The following is a 14,399-nucleotide window of genomic DNA, read 5'->3' as shown; positions in this document are numbered from 1 at the left end:
TCTCCCCCTCTCTCTCTGTCTCCTCTCCCTCTCTCTCTCCCTCTCTCTCTCTCTCTCTCTCCCTCTCTCTCTTCCTCTTTCTGCCTCTCTCCCCCTCTCTCTCCCCCTCCCTCTCTCTCCCTCTCTATCTCTCTCTCTGTCGCCTCCAGTCCCTGCAGCTCACAGGCCATGCAGGAGCGGTGATGTGGAACAGCTGCTGATCACTGCAGAGTACAGTCTCTCCCAAGGCCAGGCCAGAGGCCATCAATTATACACATCTGCCCCCCCCCCCTCCCCTAATCCCCCCCTCCAGAGTTTACACACACTCACACACACTGTTTCAGGAAAACAAAGCTTACCCTCGGAACAGCTGCCCCGCCCCTCGCTCGCGCGCATCACAGGCATACCTGGGTGAATCCCGGCACTGAGCCCCAGACAGGACGCAGGAAAACAATGTGGCGGCTCTAATTCTGTTAGCATGCACGCACACACACGTACGTAGACACACACACACACGCACACACACACACACATGCACACACATGCGAACACACACACACACACACACGCACAGGCAAACACACACACACATGCACACACATGCACACACACACGCACACACGCATGCATGGACACATGCGCGCACACACACACATGCACACACACACTCATAACGCCACTCGACACACCACATGCACACACAGAACACTCATGATACTAGACACATACACACACACGCACACTCATAAACATGTACACACATACACATACAGACACACACGCACGCATGCACACGCACACATAGAGACACTCATAGATACGTAGACACATACACACACGCACACACACGCACACACACACACCCATAAACATGTACACACATACCAACGAACGTCCAGCACAGCACACATAGGCCTCATCGTCATCACAAACAGGTCAACGCTCTCTGACTGACATCGATGGAGCTCTTGGTCGTACGTCTCCCCCAATCGGCTGGCCCCCGCCAGACCAAAGTGCCCCTTCTCTTATCCGAGGGGGGCAAGTACTGTAGCATTTACAATTCAAGAGAGAAGAAGCTTTATGGATAAGTAACTGGAACCACCTCATTCATTTTCCAATGGTCCAGAGGGACTTCCTCTTCCAAATACTATTCTGGCTGGCCTCCCCAGGCCACAGACTGGCAACCCTGAGACTGAAACCCTCCCTCAGGTTACCTCCACGGCGTTTCCAGGGCAACAAAAAAAAACTTCCCAAAAACAGCAGCCATCGCGATCTGTTTTTTTTTTTTTTTTTACACGGATGCTCAAGGAGGACTTTTTTTAAAGGAGTTTTAGGGCTTTCACAGACATTCGGGTATTCACACTATGCTAATGAAGCTAGCGAGCTAACAACCTGAGGAAACGCTAATCTCGCTGCCGCAGCTCCCAGGAGCGAAGCTGAGGGTGAAACGCACCTTACGCAGGTAATTAACCTGCCGGCTGGCTGAGGGGAGAGCTCTGTCAGGTGTGTCATGGGACAGTGACAGCTGGAGGGATTTCAATTAACAGGTCCCAGGCCTGCTTATCTCTCCATACCCCATTCTTTTGTTTTCCTCATAATTTGGAATTTGGAATTCCCAGTTGTATTTGCAAGACCACACCCACCGCCGCCGCCCCCCCCCCCCCCTCCATTAACTGCCAGTTTGGGAAAGCCCAGAACTCCTCTGAACAGCATCCCACATGCTACTGCTAATGTTCACAGCTAATTGTGTAGGACAAATGCACCGAAGAGCTGGTGCGTTGATCAAATCCAAAAACATGAAATAGACTATTAGAAAATTAGAATTTTGCCAAAGTTCTAATTAAGCCACCAAAAAGCCAGTATGCCTTCATGAGCTGCCCAACACCATGTTAAATGTCACACGATGCATGTGGCTTGAGGTTTGTGAGAGGGACCTCGGTTGTCTAATCAATCATGAGGGGGGGGGGGGGGGGCGGCAGGGAAATCCCCACCCCCCCTCACTAAATGATGATATGTCCACTTAAGCACCTGAGAGCTGGTGCTGTGGGGGCTGGGTTACTGACCATGGGGAGTCTCACTGCACTGATGAATCTGTGTTCCAGCAGGACACACCAACAGCCCCCAAACCCCTTCTTTTAATACGAAAACCCATGTCTCCTGACATGCATCGAGAAGCTTCGAAGCTCTGTGCCTTCGCTGAGGAATGGCTTTAAAAAAAAAATGCACTGATAAGAAAACAATGACATGTCCTGTGTTAAATAAACTTGGATAGAGGACATTTTGCTGTGCTAGAATGCTTTGGATTCATCTTGGATGAGTGTACACCCTGTTTCAGTTAAATTAGCACTACACATTTTACTGTGTGGGCCAAACATTCCAACAAGGCAATACGTCCGTACAGTTACATTTGCGACAACACTTGCGATATTTAATGACCTCAAAACTAACACTACAAAGCAGGTGACTTAGCAATTAGGCTGTGATGTTTCTCCACACCAGTCTAACAGGATCCCTTCAGTCTGCAAAGCCAATGTAAACACTTTGAATGAAAAACATTCAGACTAAGCTAGGAGTCAGCAACAAGGTGTTAGTGAGCAGGTGAGCAGATCCACAGATCACAATCCACAGAGTTTCCCCTGTCGGGTCATTCCGTACGACCGTCCACCCACGCCTGGACCTACCGTTAAAAAGCAGCTGGATCCAAAAGCTCTCCTCCCTCTCCTCGACGACTCGACCTCGTGCCCTTCGACCCAAAGTTCCACGGCCGAGGCGACCCCAAAAACCAGAGCTTCCGAAAAAAAAAAAACCCTGTAGAGCACGATGGGGGCGCACCCAACCTAACGCGCTCACCGCCTCACACGCGTTCCACGCTGGCCCGTTCCTCGCCAAAGAAACAAGCGCCTTTCTAGCCCCCCACCCCCCCTCCCTCCTCCCTCTCTCTCTCTCCTCGGGCCTTTAAACGGATGACCCAGTACGAAAGCGCTCCAAGTCCTTCTCCCCCCTTCCTTCACGCCCTGGGCTCAGACTGCTCTCCGTACGACCGCCGGCTCTATTAGCTCCACGATTGTTTGTCTAAAATGGCAGGCAGACTTCCCCCTATTATTTTCCCAACTTAGTTTTCCTGCCTCCGCAGGGCTGTTTTTCCCTTTTTCTGCAGGCTAAAAATAGGGCCCCCCAGCGCAAGGTAAACTGGAACAGAGCGCGCCCGGAAATGTGTCACAATAAGAATGGGGTGGGGTGGGGGGGGGTGGGGGGGTGATGGTTGTGTTTTCCTCTGGATGTGTGTGTGTGTGTGTGTTGTAGTGACAGCCGGCATGAATCTGCTATTCTTTTTCTCTCTCTCTCTCTTCCCTTTCTCTCTCCCATGCCTTCTGCTAGTCTTTCCCAATAACCAGCTGTTGTCCAGGAGTTGGCTAACGTGGTGGATAAAACTTTATTTATAAACCAAACTCAATGTGTTATTTATTTTTTACCACGACGCGCTTTGACATTTCGCCCCGTGAATGGGGACTTGCAGGAAATGAGAAACTTCCCCAGTGAGATCCTGAAGCAATACAATTTACCACCAGGCCAACAGGCCAATTTTCACCCAGAACTGAAACGGTATTATCTCGCTTCCAGCAGTGTGGGCTTCAGATTTCAACTCACAGTAATAACATGGGGAGGGGGGGGTCTGAGGTTGCTCAGGTACGGTAGCAACCAGGAGATATAATGTTACGGGGGTTTTTTTGTTTTGTTTTTGTTGTTTTGGAACTTCCAATCCCATCCCATCCCTGCAGCATCCACCATCAATTCGGGAGAGAGTGAACTACAAGCCCGCGTCAATGTACCTGCATGCAGCCATTTTGCGCCTCTTTGTGCTGTGAAGTTTGATAGCAGAGCAGTACAGCTTTAGCGGTAGGGGACTGCAGAGATAAACTAGCCGCAGGCACCTGATGACTAAAAACCTCTCTCATTGGAGGAGGTTGCGTCGAATATGTGTCACCCGTGGGACTCCTGGCCACAGGGGGCGCTGTCACGGTCAGGACCATGAGACATACTATTACCAAATGCATCAGCAGGACACACCACATGGGTGCCACCCCTCCTCTATGAGGAGAGACCTCCTTTTCACCACCACATTGTTTCCCAATGGGTAGGAAATGAGTGCACTGGAACATAAGGAAATCTGCCCCAATTTAGCCCATTTGTACAATTTTCTTCGCGAAAAAACACAAGAGATGAAGGAGCCTCTCACAAACCAGAGAGAAAACAAAAACAGTTTAACAAGCTCACTCAGAGAGTCACGGCTCTCATTGGCCAGGGCCCGTTCCAATCAGGACCATTACGAGCATGCAGACCATAATACCCCCCATCTCCCGTGACGATGAAACCGACAACACCGTTGCCCATTGGGCGGAGAAGGTTCTGTACTCTACAATAAGCCTCGCTTTGATTTGCCGGTCAGCTTGGGGTTTGTGTCACGCATGCCTGCAGTTGCCCCCCCCCCCCCCCCCCCAGTTCTGAAACGATGCACGCCATTGTTATGTCTCCTCGGGAGTCCAGCCTCCCCCCCCAAAATATCACCGAAACAAAAACAATGATGCCATATCCTGCTGGAGATTGGTTCCCGGATTGTGCCTGGCCCAGGGAAGTAGTGCATCAGAAGCTTCTAGAACATTGCCTGCTTCAAAAAAAAAAACTAAACAAAAAAAAGAAAAAAGAAAAAAAAATCACGTTCTGTTGTCTCTCTCTCTTGCTAGAGCAGGAAACGGAAGCCTGCTTCCAATGCTTGCTCCAGTAAAAAAAAAAAAAACAAAAAAAACAAAAAAAAAAAAAAGAGAACACCAACCGAAACGGCACGTACGAAGCAGAATCAGAACAATAACACAATAACACGCATAGTTACAATCAAAAGTTATGCCCACTTGATTTATGTACATTATGTAATACTGCACCTCTGTGGTACAATAGCTATGAGCTGGACCATTTTCCCAGATTTATGAGATGACAAAAATCTTTGCCTTGCCAGAGCCTTCACCTTCTTTGAGGGGGAGAAAAAACCATGAAAATGTAAAAAAAAAAAATAATAATAATAAAAATAATAATAATAATAATAATTTATTATTATTATTGGCTAAAGTTATGGACAGTGGAATAGTCCAAGGCCTACGGGATTCCCATTAGAGTGAATGTGACTGAAGGAAATGCTCTCAGTGCCGATAGAATGTGAGACTGTCCAGCATTTTAGGGAAGGACATTATCCAGTTTGGTAGTGTGATTGCTCAACCTGAGGGAACTTCACTACTCAGTAATGAAGACCAATGATAATGAAGGTCACTGATAATGAAAGCCAATGGCAATGAAGGCCAATGATAATGAAGGTCAATGGTAATGAAGGCCAATGATAATGAAGGTCAATGGTAATGAAGGCCAGCTTCTTCTGTTCTGTACTCTGATGTTCTCCAGCAGTTCCTCCACAAATCACTACTGCGGCAGAACGACTATTCGTCACATCACATTATTTTAGATTTTACTGGGAAAAGTGGCTCTGTGTGGTAAACAAAGAACTTTACAAGTTTCAACGGAGCAATTTACGGTCAGTAGATGTGATCTAAATGAAACATGCGGCAATCATTTCTCAGGAAAGTGTGAAATGTTTTGGGAAAAGGGTTTGCTCTGGGTGCACTTCCCTGTTCGGTCTCATGAATCCTACGACAGGAAGCACCACTCTGCCCCTGGCCTTGCACAGGTGGCAGCTACTTGTTTTGGCTGGTACTTTGTCTCTCTCTCTCTCTCTTTCTCTCTCTCACACGCACATGCATGCGCACACACACACGCACACACACACATTTCAGACAAATGGCATGGCTTGTAGGCAACACCGTTTGACCCTGATACAGTACAACTTCTAAAGGTTGTACCGTATGTCACAAACGCAGTCCAATTCATTTAATAAAATAACCAGCACAAAAATCATGTTAAATTCCAACATTTAACATGATTTTTATGCTGGTCCAAGTTTACAAAAACTACAACTCCAATCAGTTGTTGAATTACATCGTCGTACAGTAGCATCACTACTCTAGAAAAACAAGAAAAGGTAAAAACCTAGTATATGGCTGGACGGTGTATGGGTGTGCGAAATTGTCGTCCGGCCGACCAATGGTGTAACTTCATAACTCGGCCAACCAATGGTGTAACTTCATCACTCAGTCACTCAGTCACAGACATTTGTGTTTATAGGGCTGGTCCCGCTGTTGCGGTCCAGCCAAAACGAAGCGAAGTGCGATATTCGCCTTGCGAACAGAAGCAGGTTATTCTGGCTGAATTAGTTCAGAGCAGGCCACTCTTTGCCCTCGCTCACATCAGTATCCTTACGGCAGAGAGAGAGAGAGAGATAGAGATGGAGAGAGAGAGAGAGAGTGAGTGAGTGAGAGAGAGAGAGAAGCGACAGTAAATAGGTGAGCCCTGGGGGGATTGGCCACTCCGGAGGACAGTAAAGTGCTTTCTGCTGTTCGGTACTGTCTGACTGCGCTGCCCGCCCCCCCCCCAAGCTACAGTCGTATTTCCCTGTGGAGAGGTGGTGGAAATCCTGCATGTGACTCATCATGCAACTGAAAAACACATAACGCTCTTCAGTTCCATATCTTTGAATGAGCACAAACATCTGGGCTGTGTTGACAGCCGTATTTAGAGAAAACCACCGGTTACAGCAAACACTGCCAACTTTACATTGAGCCAGTCACACACGTAGTTCATTTCAGTGAAGTTCCTCAGTGGCATGATGGGTAATAATATAAGCATGTCAATATTGAGTAATCCCAATCATAGCCAGTGGAATCCTCACCATTATCAACAATCACACTGTCACACACATCTTTATCTCCCTGTTCATTACTGTGTCTCTTGTTCTGAGCTCTGTGCCCTCCTGTCTTCCTTATTTCGGGCTGGGCCCAGTGAGGTTGTCTGGGTAATGGAGTCCCTTATTATAACGTCTTTATCAGCATCATCATCCTCCCCCATCATCATGACTGATTCTGACCTTTCAGATGCTGAAGCTGATTTTACAGCTGGGATTTTACGAGCTGGGCCCACACAGTGCATTTAAGCAGTGCCCATGTTCCAGGGCCCATGACAGCAACCTGTTTGAAACATCGACTGCCTTTCCCATATTTTACATGAATAAAAGCACGACCGATGTTCTCTTCTGGGAGTTCCACTCCCGTCACACCCTAAAATTTTTGGCCTTTTTGGAGTCCCTCTTGAGCAAAAAATTTTTTTGCAAAAATGTGTCCAAAATGAACGTGACACTTTCTGAGGAGGACAGTATATACTCCGGATGCACAAAATTAAGAAACCAACCCAATAAAGACCGCCAATCGTCAACAACATTGTCCAAAGAAAACACATATTGGATCATGCGCAGGGCAGAAACGCACACACATGCATGCAGTGCCACACACACACACACGCACACACACACACTTAAACACGGTCCCACACATGAACACATACAGTACATGCGCACCCATATAGTTGTATACATGGGCACACACACACACAAAAATCTGTTCTTTAAATTGCTGTGAAGTCATCAGTATTTTCTTCCTGAGAGCACATAATAGATATACTGTATATTAATATTTGATATAGAAAATATCTATGCGTGTGCGTATAAAATCATTGGCGACATACATCGACAACTACGCTTAGTCCTCCAGTGTGCGCATATTTTTTGTTGCTACAAAGGAAAATGATCTTACAGGACAAAATAAATAAATCATATTCATGTCTTTTCACCTTAATGCTCCTGAGGAGAAAATTCCAACTTTTTAAACATGTATGATTCATCAATGCAACACAGCAATCCGTGGTCATTGTGACTACAGAAAAGACACTATGAAAGGCGGATCCATGAAAGAGAGAGTGAGAAAACGAAAGGAACAAGATTAAACTGCAGATAAGAATGGACAGGAGTGAGAAAGTGTGAGTATGAAAAACAGAAGCGTAAAACCAGCACAATCATGAAGAACCACCTGTTACATACAGGCCCGATCCTCACCTTCTCCCTCCATCCCCCAAGCACCTCCCTGCTCAGCCCCCAGGCCCAATTCTGCTCTGTTAAAACCAAGGTGGGTGTCAACAGGACCCCCCTGGCCACAAACTCAGGACGGGCAGCAACCCTCCACTCCCAGAATCCCTCAGTGATGCAACGACCAGTCAAGCGATACCGAACCGAACCTCACCCCCTCCCCTCCCCTCCAAACACACCCCCACACATTCTGAGCGGGACCTCGATTGGCACGTACCTCAGGTTCACCCAGCAGCCAGCCCTCAACATGGGGTCTCACTCCCTCTCCCCGTCAGCCGGTCCCCTGCGCCCTGCCTCGCTCTCTCTCTCTCTCTCTCTCTCTCGCTCTTCGTCCTCCCCCTCTCCCTCGGTCTGTGGCCAGCGACCGGAGCAGATACCCCTGAGTCCCTGCTGCTCCTTGTGCTGCTCCTATCTGCACACTAAAAATAGCCCCGGACTTTACTGGAAACAAGAGCTCAGTGCTCACACGCTCTGCAAATAACAATCTGTTTTAACTGTGCGGGGAGGACAAGGAGAGAGGGGAGGGGGTGGGGGTGGGGGGCGAGGGGGGGGGAGAAGCGTGTGTGTTGTGCTCGTGAGAGAGGGACAGGGTGGGAAGAGAGAGGGTAGAGTGAGTGAGAGAGAGAGAGAGAGTGTGTGTGTGTGTGTGTGCAAGGTGGGGGGCGGGACGACGAGAGAGAGAGCGTGAGTGCATGTGTGCGACAGAGTAGTAGAAAGTGTGAGTTTTTGTGGGAGAGAGAGCGTGTGGGTCTGTGTGTGTGTGTGTGTGTATGCGCATGTCTGTGTGTGTGTGTGTGTGTGTATGTGTGTGTGCGTGCGTGCGTGCATTCTGTGTGTATGTGTGTGCATGTGTGTGCATGTGTGTGCATGTGTGCATGTGAGTTTGTATGTGTGTGTGTGTGCGTGTGTGAAAAACATAGAGAGAGAGAGAGAGAGAAAGAACAGAGAGATAAAAACACTCCCACCTGACTGATGCCTATCTGCCACTCAGTACCTGTTAGAAATAATTAACACAGACCCGACCCCTCGAGTGTAGGAGATAATGGGCTGAGGGAGGGGGGGCTCTCTGCGGGGGAAACGCAGCCCCCGCCCGCGTCGGTTAATCATTGAACACGGGGTGCGTAAAAATAAAAATAAATAAATAAGTAAAATAAATACAAAGTCAGGCATTTTCGGTCCTGGGCTGGATTTTTTGGCCGAGGAGACCCGGCAGGGGGAACGGCTGAGCGTTGAACCGCCCCGACTGAAAAACAGCCCTCGGGAGTCTGCTTTCACATCACAAGGAACGACGCCAGGCGAACGCGCCGCGATCCGAAATATCACATCTCCGCCGCTCAGGACGCCAAGTCATCCCCGATCGCTATCAAAGAGGCCTCTTTGTTTACCCTCTCTGAGCGCTGTGTACGAAGGGCGGGGTCCCGGGTTTACACTGTTAAGGCATTTCATTGAATAGGCGAAGCCGGGAAAAAAAAAAAAACAATTGTAAAAATTATATGTATAAGTGATTTGGGTGAGGGTGAGGGTGTGAGAGAGAGAGAGAGAGAGAGGGTGGGTCGGGGGACAGATCCTGCCTCTCAGAATGCCCCCAGAATTTGGCAGGAGCCCAGTTCCCCGCAGTCAGGGCTGGGCTCAGTCTTTTGATGCAATAGCGCCCTGCACGGTTTGCCCGAATTTGTACGCTGGGCCCAAAACAGACTCCGCAGAAGAAAAGCTATATTTTCCAACAAGACAAAAAGAAAAATATTTCAGCCTTTTGTCGTTTAAAAAAAAAAGGTTGCAAAAAATTTGCGAAAATTTTAAAAAGGAAACTTTAAGCCAAGAGAGAGAGAAAAGGTCTCGGTACTGATACAGAACAGGAGAGAGAGAGAGCGTGGGGGGGTGAGGGGGGGGGGTGGGGCTGGGCTGGAAAGAGAGAGCTGTTTTGCTGTGCTGTACAAGGTCTTCGTGCATGGTGTACAGGTAAGCCATCCTCCTGTTGTTTATTTCCACTTTGTAAAACCAAACAGTCATAACAACGTGGTGCCCGCCACGGAATCGAATTAGAGAGAGCCTCTGTGTCCATTAATAATCAGAATGATCAAATAAATTAAACACTGCGTGAGGTCATGAACAACATTTAGGACAGTGGAACCTGGATACACGTATGTACTCGCAGAGTAATTACATCAGTTCCCTCAATGAGTGATGACAAGATGACAACAAGGCCCCGCCCCTGTGATGTCATGAGTCACGCTGCCTTCCAGCACGGCGAAGGGAACGCTTTGATTGGCCAACACAGGAGCAGAGACCTCCGGCTCATTCTCTGGCTACTTTTGCTACTACTGTTTTTAGATTGCATGTGCACATGTATTGAATTCTCTCCCCTTTCTCTCTCTCTCTCCCTCTCCCTCGCTCTCTCTCTCTCCCTCCCTCTCCCTTGCTCCCTTTCTCCCTCTCTCTCTCTCTCACACATACACAGACACACCTATATTTATAAGTGCAAGGGCACACACAAACACTATATTTGAATGCTCTTGTACTTGAATTCCACCACGTAAGCACAGTCATCACATTTGACACAGACGGTACACTTCACTCTTTCACACTTTCTCTCTCTTTCTCTGTTTCTCACACACACACACACACATATGCTCACTCACTCTCAGGTAGCACAGTTTTGGAAACTGACCTTGAGTTTCTGATACAACGCTGTAACTGTCAGCTTGTGCCAGAAGCCTTGGCAGCTTCACAAACAGGTCAAAATATGGCAACGCTTCCAGATGAAATAATATAAAACAACCAACAAGCTATACACTATACAAAGACCATTAATAATGAAGTAGGGATATGTTTACTGTCGGACCCACTCTCAGTCACTAAGTACAGTAAACCTGACACAGACAAAGATAGTTCTGTCTGAATGACTCTACACTATGAGCATGAGACTACACTACATTTAGAAGAGCTTAGGGGAAAATAACAAAATAACAAACAAACAAACAACAACAAGAAAACTCAAGTATTTTGCTCAAGGAAAAGACATCGAATAACACCTGAAAAGCACAGTTCTGTCTCATAAAGTGACGGAACATTTGAAGTGAAGGTGCAGCAAAAGCAGAATGCTCAATACACAAAGTTTAGGTCACCATCTAAAACCCAAGGACAGGGAGCAGGGACTTTTAAAGGAAATGAAAACCCTTACCTTACCTTTTCTCTCGCCCTCCGGCGGCGTTATCCCTTCTGGCTCAGACGAGGTGTGACACCTGCGCCGGGGTTGCTGTGACGCCCGCGCCCTGCTCCCGCCTGGCTTTTGTGGCGCTGCTCCTCGGCCGTCAAAGCGCTCATTGATTACCTCGATCGCTCTGTGAGGCCAAACGACAACAAGAGAGCACACAGCACAGCACATAGGAGAGGAGCATGTGATTATGACCTTCTGTCTCTCTCTCTCGCTCGCTCGCTCTCCCTGCCTCCCTCCCTCCCTCCCTCCCTCCCTCTCTCACTCTCTCACTTTCTCTCTCTCTCTCCATTTCAGCACCATGGGGCTGGCTGAAGCTTCCCTCCTTGCCACGCAGTGAACGTGACAGTAGAAGCTTTGGGAAACAGTCCTGGCTGGCGGCCTAAGAGAGGGCAGTCGACCCCCCCCCCCCACCGCCACCCAAAGCCCAAACCCTGCTCAATGCAGCCCCTTGATTGAAAAGGCGTCAGTCCTGTCGTAAAAAAAAACTTGGAGAGATCCAGGTTCCCGGTTGCCTGCAGTCCTTGGAACGACAAGAATTTCCTGGTTTACATTATTCCTCAAGTCTAAAAAACATAATATTTGTAAAAAGGTGTTAAAAAAACAAGTAAGTATGCCTGTGATAAATTCTATAATTAAAGAGGTTTTCCAGCTCGTGTGCCACCTCGTGTTTTTTGCTTTAGGTTATGGGTGATTTTTAAAAAATTAATTTTGGGACAGTCCACCCTCCTTTTGCATTATATGCTTTATTCAGACAGGTAGACAGTGGAGAGGGGAACAGATGGGAAGGGACTGCAGCTGAGAAGGTGCCAAGACTGGACCAAACCCCCCCCCCCCCACCCCACCCCGACCCACCACACCCCCACACCCCCACCCATGGGGGAAATCACACACACAGCCAAGAGGGCTGGTTGCCCTACTGACTGCTCCACACATTTTTTAAATACTTATTCCAACACAATACAGGAGTGGCTCATTGACCTTTGGTTTATCTTCAATCCTCCCATTGTTCACACTGTCCATGACCCTGCTCCTGGAGTTCTACAGTCCTGCAGGTTTTCACAGCTTTCCAAACAAAGCACACCTCAGCTAGAGATCTCGCTGAGCCGCTGATTAGCACAAACAGGTGTGCCAAAACTGGGGTTTAAATGAAAACCTACTGGACAGCAGATCTGCAGGAACAGGGTTGGGCAGCCCTACTTTACATTCAGTGACCAGGTATCCACACTTTCAATAATTAGGACCCCGCTGACTTGTAGTCTAAAGAAGGTTGATATTAAAAGTCTAATAAAAATGGTTAATGCTTCACCTGAACCCTTTGACATAAGGCTGACATAACACATGTCATACACATGACATAGCTGCTGTCACAAGATGGCATAACAGATCATGTCAGTTTGTCAAATTATGCAGAACAGTAAATGTTATGACGATAAAAATGATCACAATTTTATGTAATTTGACGTCAACTGACATCATCTGTTACGCCCCCTCTTGACAGCAGTTATGTCATGTGTATGACAGTGTTATGTCAGCCATATGTCATTTTTTGGGGTTCAAGTAAAGTGTCGCCCAAAAAATGGTTAACAGCATGTTACAGGTCAGGGGGTCATAAACGTGGTTGGAACAAATGCAAACGTAGACAGGGACCCCAGACCCCAGGACCGAGTTTTAAAAAACCCCTGGTCCAATTCGCTCGTTCCTTCAAGGGCAACAGCTTCAAAACCAGGGGGAGAACGGTCAAATCCTTTGGTGGAGCGATTGCCACATAACTGCCAGCCACTGGCCTGGCCTATAAGAAGACAAAGAATTTTCTTTCCTTTGCTGTGAATCAATCAAGTTTTAAATATTTTTGCAAAAAGAGCTGGAAACATATCAAAGGGCATACACCTCAAGTATTGGGAACCGTTTCCTTGTTTGCCCACACCGGGTCGCGTAAGCGTTTCAAATACATTCAGCTGAGGAAGAGCAGAAATGGTACATTACCAAAATGGCCACCAAAATGGAATCTGGCCCCTTTTTAAAATCATACAGTATCTGTTCATCCACCATCCAGAAAAAGGTCATCAAAGTTCATCTGGCTCAGTGAGAGACACTGGCGGCTGACAGCTGGATTAATCAATTCCCTACAGCCAGCGCTTTGTCTCTGTGTGAAAAGGGGATTTTCACCATCAGTGCCAGTGGACTAAAAAAAACAAAAAAAAAGAGACAGAATTAATGTGACAGAAAAGCACTTGTGGAGATGCAAGTGCACTGAACTTCAGTCAAGGAACACCAGGGGAGGTGTGGGAAGAACAAACTATAAGAGCGACCTCTCGTCAGGATCCATGCGAGGTCTGGGGGGGGAAGCGAATCATAACTATAGAGCCCCATCCCCCATTTTGGTTAACCTTCAATAGAATCTGTTTAGCGGCGACGAGCACCCCACGCCTCCCCATCCCCCTTTCAATTTTCACTTCCTTCCGAATAAACATGTTTCCACCCTCAGCGAGCCCCCACCCCACGCCCACCCCCACCCCCTTACAAAAAAAAAGTCACTTCTTCCGGTGAATTAGCAAGAGGTATTTGCAGGCCTGGCCGAGCCCGTCGCCCCCAGCACCCAGGCTGCCCTGCGGCCCCCACCCCCGCCCCCCCTCCCTCCCTTTGTCAAAGAGGCGGTGCGGTGGAGCCCCTCTGTAGAGGCGCTAAGCTGGATTTAATGCCGGTTAAGTCACCTGTCAATGGGGGGGTGGGGGGGCGTGGGGGGGTTTTCGTTGCCTATTTTACAGTGTGAAAAAACACCATCTGTGCGACAGCGGTCGGTTCCGCGCGGGAGACGGAGCGGGGCTAACGTGCTAACGGGCTGACTTATTAAACAGCCCTCTACGTCACGAGCACGTCACCGTGGGAAACCAAGTGCTGACATCATCTGAATTTTTTTTTTTTTTTTTTTTTAAACCAACGGACAACTGGACAAATTGTGCTGAGCCGTCTATGCTAATGAGAAATAGCAAGACCCGTGTGAATACTTTAGCTTTTAACCAAACACATGGCAGGGAGCCATCACCACACTACCCCCTCCCTCCCCCTTTTCCCGCATCCAGTTCGGTTGCATCCTGGTTCTTGATCAGGCAGCAGTGACGTATAATGGGT

General features: G+C 48.0%; 1 protein-coding gene across 4 annotated transcripts in view; it reads right to left on the bottom strand.

Annotated features, from left to right (window-relative positions):
- rasgrp3 (RAS guanyl releasing protein 3 (calcium and DAG-regulated)) overlaps window positions 1–11,467 on the bottom strand; it is a 45,034-nt gene extending 33,567 nt beyond the window's left edge. Inside the window, exon 1 of one of the 4 annotated variants that reach the window (XM_064316842.1) lies at window positions 11,240–11,467. The gene's annotated coding sequence lies outside the window, so the exon portion shown is untranslated. Of the gene's footprint in view, window positions 1–2,660; window positions 2,881–8,270; window positions 8,527–11,239 lie in introns of those variants that run through there. The other 3 variants (XM_064316846.1, XM_064316844.1, XM_064316843.1) reach the window with 3 other exon arrangements.
- Window positions 11,468–14,399: the final 2,932 nt, after the last annotated feature.

This window comes from Anguilla rostrata, chromosome 18, assembly GCF_018555375.3.
Source record: "Anguilla rostrata isolate EN2019 chromosome 18, ASM1855537v3, whole genome shotgun sequence".
In the NCBI taxonomy this organism is placed as follows: domain Eukaryota; kingdom Metazoa; phylum Chordata; class Actinopteri; order Anguilliformes; family Anguillidae; genus Anguilla; species Anguilla rostrata.
Note: the sequence above shows the minus strand (reverse complement) of the source record. Positions and strands in the feature narration are given on the sequence as shown.